This window comes from Simochromis diagramma, unplaced genomic scaffold (genome assembly GCF_900408965.1).
Source record: "Simochromis diagramma unplaced genomic scaffold, fSimDia1.1 OVJJ01000553.1, whole genome shotgun sequence".
NCBI lineage: Eukaryota > Metazoa > Chordata > Actinopteri > Cichliformes > Cichlidae > Simochromis > Simochromis diagramma.
The window spans coordinates 1,621,980-1,634,170 of NW_024387095.1; the positions used below are offsets into that span (position 1 = coordinate 1,621,980).

Sequence of the window (12,191 nt, forward strand, 5' to 3'; positions counted from 1 at the left end):
GACCTGCACCAGACTGGGAAGAGTGAATCTACAATAGGCAAGCAGCTTGGTGTGAAAAAATCAACTGTGGGAGCGATCATCAGAAAATGGAAGACATACAAGACCACTGATAATCTCCCTCGATCTGGGGCTCCACGCAAGATCTCATCCCGTGGGGTCAAAATGATCATGAGAACGGTGAGCAAAGATCCCAGAACCACACGGGGGGACCTGGTGAATGACCTGCAGAGAGCTGGGACCAAAGTAACAAAGGTCACCATCAGTAACACACTACAACGGCAGGGAATCACATCCCGCAGTGCCAGACGTGTTCCACTGCTGAAGCCAGTGCATGTCCAGGCCCGGCTGAAGTTTGCCAGAGAGCACATGGATGATACAGCAGAGGATTGGGAGAATGTCATGTGGTCAGATGAAACCAAAGTAGAACTTTTTGGTATAAACTCAACTCGTCGTGTTTGGAGGACGAAGAATACTGAGCTGTTTTTCTGCCAAGGGGACAGGACGACTGGTCCGTGTTAAGGACAGAATGAATGGGGCCATGTATCGTGAGATTTTGAGCCAAAACCTCCTTCCATCAGTGAGAACTTTGAAGATGAAACGAGGCTGGGTCTTCCAACATGACAATGATCCAAAACACACCGCCCGGGCAACAAAGGAGTGGCTCCGTAAGAAGCATTTGAAAGTCCTGGAGTGGCCTAGCCAGTCTCCAGACCTCAACCCCATAGAAAATCTGTGGCGGGAGTTGAAAGTCCGTGTTGCTCGGCGACAGCCCCAAAACATCACTGCTCTCGAGAAGATCTGCATGGAGGAATGGGCCAAAATACCAGCTACTGTGTGTGCAAACCTGGTAAAGACCTATAGTAAACGTTTGACCTCTGTTATTGCCAACAAAGGTTATGTTACAAAGTATTGAGTTGTATTTTTGTTATTGACCAAATACTTATTTTCCACCCTGATTTACGAATAAATTCTTTACAAATCCTACCATGTGGATTCATGGATTTTTTTTTTTCACATTCTGTCTCTCACAGTTGAAGTGTACCTCTGGTGCAAATTACTGACCTCTGTCATCATTTTAGGTGGGGGAACTTGCACAATCGGTGGCTGACTAAATACTTTTTTGCCCCACTGTAGGTTCCAGCTCCATTACTACCCTTATAAACATAAGCAGAAGAGAATGGATGGCTATTCTGTATTTATCTGAGGGATCATGTATAAAATGCTGCAGACTCAGAGAAAGAAAACATACATCAGATGCAGTAGCCCACTGTTAAATCTAAATCATCACAACATCAATGCCACATGTCGTTAAGCCCAAAAACACTAAACGTACAGAGAAAAATACAAAGAGAATGATATTAATCAAATAAGCATGCAGCATAATAATTACTGTAATTGTGGACTTGTGAAAAGAGCTATACAAGGAACAATGTTGAAGAAGAATAAAACAATCAGGTTCTTGTAATGGTGCAACTGCAACATTAGGAAAAGATGGAGCAGTAGACACCCCACCCTGGGTATTTTCTTCAGGCGCAGCAACTGTAAGGTTTGCCCCTCCACCTTTTTTGATAATTAAAACCACAGTGAGCTACACAATTCTTGTTTGTTAAAACTCACAATTTATGGTCAATAAATATATAAATTACATTCTACTTTGACTCACCTTACTAGTTGTTTCATCTTATCTCTCCTCTCTTTTCCTTTTTCCCATAGTAGTTATTAAAAAGATAAAGTCCAGATATGCGTAAATAAATAAATAAATCAAAACGTCTATTTCTTTATATAAACATTTTTATATGTTAAATTGTGTGCCTTGGATTAATGTTATTCATTATGATTGATACTGGTAATCGGATCTAAAGATTTGTCTTGACAACAATGCAACAACCTGCATAGGCTGATACAGAAAATTGATCTATTCTGAAAGAAAGAGCCCCTCGACTTCTGTAAATGTCTGCCAGCAGCCAATGGGTAGTTTTTTCCATAGCAACCCCAAGGGCCCAACAATGAAGCCAACACAAAAGTCCCATAAACTCAGTGGACACTTGGTGGCCAAATATATGTTCTATTCTGTCTACGTTTTATATAGATAGCAGAGTTAAACACGGATGTCCCAACAAAAGCTAGGATCATGTAATGGTGCAACATGAGCAGTGTACATTCAGACAGAGGTCTTTATAAAACCCAAAACCCTGCACTCTGTGATGGAGATGAATGAAAATGAAAGGTGATACGCGCCGACATTTCAGCAGCACTCACAATCATAGTTTATGGCGCTCTCCATTTCAGCCACGTTCTAGAAGTTTTGTCCTGTTTCTAAAGGGCAGCAATGACATCAAACCCACGGGGAGGCAGCCATTTAGCCATCCGGCGACAGATAGGGGGATTAAAATTTGACAGAAGAACTGATTCGAATAACAGATAAGGAGAGGAACAATAGCGTAATGTGTGCTGTCAAGCAGAGGAAATTTGAAAGGGAATCAGACCCTGGCTGTCAAGAAAGGTTTTCCTTTCTCTTTGAAAGCCGTTTTTTTTCTCCAGACATCTGAATGGTTGGATCCTTTTTGAAATCTTAGGTATACTGTCTGTGTGGTTTTTTTCAGTTCAAGACACAATAGCTTGTCTTTTGTCTTTTTTGTGGCAGTAAAAAGTATCAGTACACAAACACACTTTACAAAACAAGAAAACAAAATAAAGAAGGTTTTTGTTATTTTTACTGTTAATTAACTAATTCATCAAAACCTGAATAAGCTGACCTCCAAACAGGCAGTTGTAGGCGAGAGTCTTAAAAATGCAATTTGTATATAATATTTATACTTAAAGACAAATTAAAGAATGGTGGGAATATATTAAATATTAAACTATAGTCATAATTATGAAATCTGTCCCAGCAGACAAGGATCACATGTGACAAGATATTACCCCGGATGACAAAATGAATAGGTACAGCCCGGGCATACTTCCCTTGCCATCCACACCTATACAGTGTTACTACACTAGACACAGGTACCGTGTATTGTGTGCAGTTAACTTACCTACTTATTCTTTTTATGTACTAAGATAAATCACCAGACTTTACCATCAAGGCAAAGGTACACTTCAGTTCATCCCTCTGGACCAGTTGGAGTTGACATCACAGTTACATCACTGCAGCTGCATGCTCATTCTGGTGGAAGAAAAACAAAAAAGAAAGTTAAAACAAACCTGGAACAAAATGTCAGAAGAGAAATGAGACCAGCTGTCAGTAGGCTGGGTCTGAAACCCAGAATTTCTTATGTTGTATTGAAATATGTAAAGTTCTAGTATTATTAGTTTGTCTTAGTTGAGTTTTAGTCTACTTTATTTCTTCTATGTTTCCTGATTTACGAGTCTTTTCCTGTCCTCTATGTTGTCTGTCTTATCCTCTGTGTTTTACTCTCAGTTATGCCAGTGCTTTAGGCTACGTCTAATCGTTTTCATCCACACTGAAAACGCTGGACCCGGACGCAGGGTTCATACGTCATAACTTAAAGACCGGATCACAGAATAGTCACGCCCTGCTACCAGTTTAGCCTTTTATTTATATAGCGCCAAATAACATCAAAGCCTCATGATGCTTTATATTGTAAGGTGAAGACCCAATAAAACAAGTCATCAGTCTTTACAAACATTTCAGTGGTCTAATTGTTCTCTAGATTGATTCTAGTTTTAACAAGAATTGCTAAAAATGTGTAAACTTGAAAACCGGTCTGGACACTTTTTGTTTATTTTTTATTTTTTTTTATAATTATGTAATAACCATTTATAAATATATTAATATTTCAACACAAATGAACCCTCTTAACAAATACAACATAAATATGTTTAAGGGAATTGGTGATTTGGTCTTAGTTTAACATCTAGTTCTTTTATATAATCATTGCATATCTAGCATACTAACACTGAAAAGAGACATGTGTGTTTTTAAGTACATTTGTAATTGCAGTTGCATTTGTGTTTCGCATGTGGCTGATAGCACCTGTGATCATTTTTGGTATATTTTCCTCCACTGTGCTTCTCTCTGTCTTTTTCTTTATCCCAAACTAAAAGCAAGTCCTCCAGTCCTCCCTCTGTTTTGCTCCTTGTTACATATGCATTCCATTACAATGTTAAAGACTGTGTTGAAGAAAAGAACTATTGAAAAGCACAATGAAGTTTGTGATAGTGTTTACACTGTGGCTGTTTTGGGGCCATCTTTTACAATTGCACTGGGTGTAGCTTAAGAGTTAAAATAGGTTGGAAGGTTGGTGGCTCGATCCCTGGCTGCTCCAGTCTGCCTGCTAAATATCTGTGGCCAAGATATTGTCAGCTTGTCAGCAATAAATTCACTCTTACACAAAAAATGAACACTGAAATGTGAAGATATTTGTTTACCTTTATACAATTGCAAGTTTCTAATCTACTTGTGTTTTTTGTCCAAAAAATAGAGAGAAACAAGACATAATTAGACTGTAGAGAAATAAATGCTGTTGCTGTTTAATTTTTTTTAACCCACAGCTTTATCTTTAGCCTTTCCAACCCAGCCACACCTGGTCCATTTTAACTATCTATAAAACACATAGCTTTTGTTTTTGCCTTTTTGTGTAGCTCAGCAAATCACCCCTCCTGAATGGCCAGCACTGATGATAGCAGTCATGGTGATTAGCTTGAATATCGGGTTGTGCCGGGGAACAGATGGACAGAAATCACCAGCTCAATGTTGTGCAGCCGAACAAATGTGGGCTTTTGGCAGGAGCATCATTGTTGCTCAGTTTTCACGGTCCAGACATTCACACAGGTTCACCAAGAGAGAAAGCTTTTTTTTTGTTTTTTTCCAGCACAGCAGACATCATTTCTCCTTGGCTAATGAGAGGCAAAAGCTTCACACCGCCTCATCGTCAACCCAAACTCTTTGTTGAGAAATAATCAGAATGATTAATGCTCGAAATGGAACTGCTGAGTTTCGGCTCAGCTGATAACCTTCCCTGGATTCAGCTCAGACCCAATTGTCTCATAATAATACTGTGCAGCATTTTCAATGAAATTGCTTACAATGAGCTGGCTCTTCCATATTATGTGAAAAAAGGGTCATTTACTTGCGTCTCGGAACTAGTGGAGAGCCAGGTGCTCTTAAATCCTCTAGAGATGATAGCCACATTTTCTGTCTTCAGCAACAATCAGGCATCCTCATTCAAACAGTAAGATCACTTACCATAAGGCTCTTCTCTTCTTTTAGGCTAAATTAAAGTTTTGTGTCATTGTGGCACTGAAAACTGCATAACAAAAGGAATACAGTATGTATAGATGCCATATGCCATTATAAGTCTCAGGTTTAATAATTTGTATAATGCTGTGCAGGTGAAGCCGTAGATGGCTTTGAATTGGTGAAATTAAATAATGTGTATTGACTAAAAATGGGAAAAGTTTTAGATTTTTGTGCTTCATTTAGGTTTAGAGATGCACAATAGTTCTATAACTAAGAAGGTCATCATTCATTATGTGGTTGACCTTGAGTTCCAGTGAGTCCTTCAAAGGTTCAAAAAAGTATTAAATTTAATTTAAAGAAAAAAACTGTGACGCTAATACAACTTATAACCTAATGAGTCTGTCTATAATATATTGATGTAACAGTAGATATGACTAAAAAAATAGTGTTTGCATAATTATTATTATTAATTTTTATTATTAGTGGTAGTAGTATGTTCCAAAAGTTGAATCTGACTTTGAGTATTTAGTATACAGAAGATATTTACTGAGATATCTTAGAAATCAGGTTTAAATACAGAGCGAGTTTTAACACCTATGATAGAGTCGAAACGACGAGGAATCCTCAAGCAATGTTATTACCTTCATCAGAAGGCGCTTTTCTGAATTGTACATTATAGCTGGAAGATGTGGCTATTAGGCCTGATGTTAATGTTGACACTGATGACAAGTCACCTCCAAGGTGGAATAAAGAAGACCATGTTTTGTTGAGGAAAGAGCCATTTAGTGTGCCAAGTGCAGATGGGTTTCTCAGCTAATTGTTACGCTACACATGCAGCAACTGAGCAAACAGCACAATTCATTTCCCAGCTCGGTGCGGTGTTCATTGCTCTGTGTATAATGAGCTTTTGATTTATTCTTCTGATCAGTGAATTTTTGTAACTTAAATTGGACACATTTAACACTTGAATGTCTATGGCGTTAATGATGTAAATATGCAGTTCTGTAGTTAGGTAATTGATATCTTAAGGAGCGGTTTTACTTTTCTCATTTACTTCTTTGTAAAGCTATGACATTATAGCAGAGCTATTTCTTTGTCTCACAGCAGAAAAACTCACACAGTGACAAAACAAATTGAGATGGAGAAAAACACTTGAGATCTGAAAGAGAATGGGAGAGGCTGAGCATCACTTCTGCTGCTGATTAACTGCTCTTGATTGCAGCGGTTTAATTGTTTCCAACCTAATTTTGAATTGTATTTCATTTTGGCTTTAAATGGATTTACCTTTCTTGCAATCAACTGTGTTTACTGTCCTTGAACTAATGAATGAACATGAATAGCACTGTGTGGATATACGTAAGCTTGTAACTAATGGGGCGGTTTTCAAAGCCACAGCAGCAATTAGGATACCTAAAGTTTTCCTCACAGGTCAAAATTAACACATTCTTTGGGCTTTTAGAAATGCACATGATTAATTAAGTGGTGTGGTGACAACAGTCCAAGGTTAATTGTAAGATTGAGGTGACACAAACTTGATCAGTGGCTATTTGTAGTGGTATATAAGTGTCACCTCAAAGGTAAAAGAAAAATAGTCTGTGCGGTCTATATGCTCTACTATATACATACAGCTGTGTGGCGGAGGTGTGGTCCCTGGCTCAGCTGCAGGGGAGGAGTGGTGCAGTGAGCTCAAGGGGGCGGTACCAAGAGGCAGGTGAGCCACAGGTGGTGGCGTTTGACTGATGACTGTGTCTCTTTTTCATGTTTCTCTATATAGTGAAGGCAGAGTCGAGCGGGGAAGAGAGAGAGCTGACTGGAATGGACTGTTTTCCTTGAGTGCACAACTGTCAATAAAAAGCAATAATAGTGAGCACAATCACTGTGTGTGTCGTGTATTTTTACAAGCTGTAATTATTGCCTCTGTGTTTGTAGCTGTAGCTGTTATCAGCTGTACAGCTACATAGCCTAATTCTCCAATATAAAGTCCTTGGGGTGGGAGTTGTGTCGTCTTTTTGGGTAATTCTATGGTGAGGAGGGTAGTTCTTCCAAATGTGCAGCTGAAAATCAATTGTAAGGTTAAAGTGTACTGTATGCACACTATTTTTATTTTTTTTGTGCACTTTTGTCAAGGTTGCAAGTGCGGGACTCACGCTGGGTAAAAGTCAAAAGGTGGTTTATTTACAAACGTGACCAAACGTGGAATATATATACATATATACAGTGCAGGGTGGGAAACAGGGGAAGGTCCAAACTCTTCTTCACACAGCCAGTGATTCACAACAATCCACTCAGACTCATGCTCATCCACTCGAGGTCCATGAAGAAGGCAAACAGGGAAGGGTCCAGGGAAGTCTGTGCACACGAAGAGAAGTTGACGTTAGCAAAGAGCACTGGGAAAACACAAGGAAATAACAAGGCAAGCTGGATTACACTGACAGAGGTTAGTACAAGGATCCGGCAAAGAATCACTAAGTAGCGCCGGAATAATCATCAGCGATGGATGGCAGGTGAGTAGATCTGCACAGATGAGTACAGAGGTGGGGACCAGAGCCAGACTCGGCCCTGACGGTGAGGAGTGAAGGAAAACAACAACAAAACAACCCAGAAAAAAAAACTGGGACCATGACAACTTAAATTTATGAATGCATAAATTAGTAACATCTTTTTTGCTGGGTCTTCAACTAACAGTCTTTATATGAGATTCTTTGATTGAAGCCAGTGAAGATTGATGCACTGTATTTCATTTGTAAATGTATAAGGTTTAAGAGGGGATATTAAAAGCTCATAATCTTGTTGTTAATAAAAGAGAAAGTCTACATGTTTTTGTTTTGCATTTTGTGACTTGCATTTGAAATTCAAACAAACAGAAAATGTCAAGGCATTCCATTTAGCATGAGCCTCAGCAGGGAGCGTGCCCCCAGGGCTGCAGTACTTGTTTATACTCTGAAAGACATTAAAGGATCGTGTCGATATATTATTGAGCTGTTTTCCTCATCTCTTTATTCCAGCAATCATGACACCACTCACAACTCGCAACTTTCATCTGCTGCCTAAATTTAAAATACTCCCCAGGTTTTACTCTGTGTGTCTTTATTCCAGCCTGATGTCACTCACACAGGAGATTTGAGTGCATGTTTTAGATATTACAATGAAAGAAATATTAGCTGACCTCAAGAAAGTTGCATATTAGGGGTCCCATACTGTGAAAACATACTTTGGCAGTGTTTTGTGCTTTTTTAAAACTCTGTCGTGTAAAATTAAAAATGGGAAGAGTTTCTTTCAGCTTCCATTCCTCTACCCCTCACACAGTGTGATGGCTTCTTAGCTTTACAAGCCAATAACACCTTTATTTAGTTTGTGTGTTGAAAGTGGAGAGCATGAAGGAATCAAGCAGGGTAATTATATTGTATATTGTTTACCTTCTTATTAAATGTGTTGTTGCCTCAAAAACTTAGATGGTACCCACTGATCCTGTGACCCAAGTTCTTTATATGTCCACACTGTAAGGACTGAAAAAATATATTCAGGACCTAAAGTTTTTTGATCAATGTGATATGTCAATGCTATTATATTGATGCTCAGGCGTTTTATATGTCTCCTTTTCACAATTCCCACACAAAAGGAAAATGTTTCCTGTGCTATAACTGGTCACATGATGTTATGAGACTATGGGCTCAAAATGTGGTCATAAATATTTTGTACTTGTAAAAAAGATTTGTATGTGTAAAAAAGATTTGTGCGTGCGTAAAAAAGATTTGTATGTGTAAAAAAGATTTGTATGTGTGAAAAAGATTTGTATGTGTGAAAAAGATTTGTGCGTGCGTAAAAAAGATTTGTATGTGGACTTAGAAAAAAAAACCCTGCAAGTTACAACTACGGATTTTTGACCCTATTTTTCTTCCCTTCATCTGATTGGTCAATGTCATGTCAATCACAAATGTAACAATCCAATCAGAGAACAGATGGATTTGGCTGTCGAGGGGCGCTTTTTTTGAACTGCAGGTCTTTGAAGGGAATAAATGCCCTTTTACATGCCAACCCTGCGTTTTCCTTCATCACCACGAAGGAAAACAGTCTGTGGTCGTTTGGTGATTTTTATGTCACAGGTCTACGTGTTTACAGTTTTTTTCAATCGCTAACAAGCGCCTACCCATACTTCAGATACTTTTCCTAAACTCTTAACACAGACTCACACCTACAAAACACAATTGGCCAAATGGATAATTTTCTTCCCAAAAATACATTTTGTTAAATATATACTAACTCTTCATTTCAAAATAGAACACATCTTTCTCTGCACACACTAACTGTACAAAAACACTATAAATCTGACTCAAAATGAAATTAGTCTGTCAAAGAATAACACTTGTTTTCACTTCACAAGGTACATGCAGTCAATCAAAGTACACCAGGTTTCAAAATACTGGCTATTATTGACATTACAAAAACTGCATAGACTTTTATGTTTCAGTTTTACAGGTATTTGCATGCGAAACATGCAATCCACTATTTTGACACCAGAAATGTCTTGGTTGGTAACTGTATGTCCACATGTACAGTAATGTTCACATTCAAAAGCATTCCAGTAAAAAGCAAACAAGTTTTTGTTCCTTTACTGTTTACTACAGGAGGTACAGTAGTAACACGGTATGATAGGACAGAGAAAGTTTTACAGTATTGCTTACAGTGAACAAAATATCCATGAAACACACAAGAGCATTCTGAACAAAAAAACAACAGCAAAAAGCCAAGATAAAAAGGGGGGGAGGGGGAGGGGGGCTAAAAAAAGGCAAAAAACTTGCATCTAATCTCTGCGATCTTCAGGGTTAGGCCACATGTTTTCATCAACATCACATCTGATGTTATCCAAGTCGATGCACCTGGGATAAAACCGCCTGGTATGTCGGATCCACCCTTGGCAATCGTCAACTGTGATGTCCCTGGAGCCAGCATCCATGGCTTCAAGGAGGGACATCTGGTCATGTGGCTGATGGTCATAAACCTTCCACCTCCATGCAGAAAAGAACTCCTCTATGGGGTTGAGGAAAGGTGAATAGGGTGGAAGGAAGAGACTTACCAGTCTTGGGTGGACTTCAAACTATGTTGTTATTGCTTGCGAGTGATGGAAAGCCACATTGTCCCAGGTAATTACAAAGGTCCTCATGTTTTCACCCTCCTGACCCTGCTCTGGAACCAGGCGCTGGTGGAGATCATTGAGAAAGGCAAGCAAGCTCTCTGTATTATAGGGTCCAACCTGACATCTGTGAAGGAGTAATCCTGCATTTGCAATTGCTGCACACATGGTAATGTTTGCCCCTCTCTGTCCTGGCACATCAACTGTGGCCCTTTTTCCAATTACATTTCGTCCACGTCGACGCCTTTTGGCCAGATTGAATCCTGCCTCATCGATGTATATGAATTCATGAGGGGCCTGGTTGGCCTCCAATTCCATAACTCTCTGAAACAAAGTTTATGTAAGTCATGTTATTACTGTATATCATACTGTACTGTAACCTAGTATTGTGTAGGTTACCTACTTGCAAAGTGCAAAGCTTATAGAACTGGACATTGGATTGAATATACACTATACCTGGACATATTGTCGTCGTAGCTCCTTGACCCTCTCACTGTTCCTCTCAAAGGGAACAGTTTAGAGCTGCTTCATCCGCACTCTGTGTTTGGACAATGTCCGCGTAATGGTTGTGAGGCTGATTCTATCGATATTGTCAAATATCTCATGGTCCGCCACAATTCTAGTTTGAATTTCACGCAGTTTTATTGCATTATTTGCAGTAACCATTTCTACAATGGCAAGCTCCTGATCATTACTGAGGAGCTTTCCTCTTCCCCCAGAGGGTGGAAGACGTTGCATTCTTTAGAAAGACAAAAAACTCAACATATGCATTACTGTATGACCATATTGACATGTCAAGTGAGAATAGAAACAATCCATGTAAAATGCAATACTTACCTGTTGGTTTGTTGAAAGATGCGTATAATGGAGGCAACCGTTGACCGCCTCAAATTGGGCTGCACTCTTTCACCAGCCTCTCTTAGTGAAAGACCATGGTTGATTACATGGTCAATGATAGTGGCACGAATTTCATCACTGACTACTGTTCTTGCAGCCCTTGGAATGCCACCACCACGCATTCTTACACCTCTACCTTGCCCTCTCCTTGGGCCTGCTCTTCTCCCTGGGCCCCTTGCTCTTACTCTTCCTCGACCAGACATTACAGTGTTTGTCTTTTTTTTGTTTCCAAAAACATCACTCCTCAAGGTCTTGCCTTATAAACCCCACTGAGTCTAAGCCAGAATGGAAGAAGCTGTGGTTGGCCCAATTTACCCAACATAAATCAGCTGTGTGTCAATTATTCAATTGTTTGTTTATTATCAGCTGAGATATATTATTGATATTGATATTGTTTTTGTACTGATATCATTGCAGAAGCAGAGGTTTTTATACTGTATCTAAGGTTTGGAATATTGTTTTTGCTATTGTGGGATGTTGTGTGTTAACATTCGTAGATACTACAAAAACAGTCCATAATTTTGTTGGGAGGTATAGCTTGTCTGTTAAGAAAATGTAAGCATTGTGGAAATGTGTTCACTGACTGCATATTGGGTGAACACGACATGAAATGTGTGAATGGTATGGCCACAACAGACCGATGCTGTGCTAATTGTGTTTAGAGTTTTGCAAATGTGACAACTGTTTGGACAAACGCTTGTTAGCGACTGAAAAAAACTGTAATACAGGGACTTCCACAGCCTTTTCAACAGCGCTGCGGACCGCGGGGTGGGGGCGGGCAGTGTTTTGGAAATGACAGTCTTCATTACAAAGCTTTCTTCGTTATGAATTAGCATACATGTTTTTATTGAGCATTTGAAGAACTAGCAAAAAAAACAAACTCTTGTAGAGGACATAAAGTCAGAGATAGAAAAGACAAGGAGCAGGTGCATCTAGTACAGGTAGAGCTGCTGCAAAAAC

At 39.2% G+C, this 12,191-nt stretch overlaps 1 long non-coding RNA gene across 1 annotated transcript; it reads right to left on the reverse strand.

Annotated features, from left to right (window-relative positions):
* Positions 1-10,055: 10,055 nt before the first annotated feature.
* Positions 10,056-11,953, reverse strand: LOC120742933. The gene is made up of 2 exons (XR_005697994.1): positions 10,791-11,953; positions 10,056-10,658 (listed from the first exon to the last, which is right to left on the reverse strand). It is a non-coding gene; the product is annotated as an uncharacterized LOC120742933 (long non-coding RNA).
* Positions 11,954-12,191: the final 238 nt, after the last annotated feature.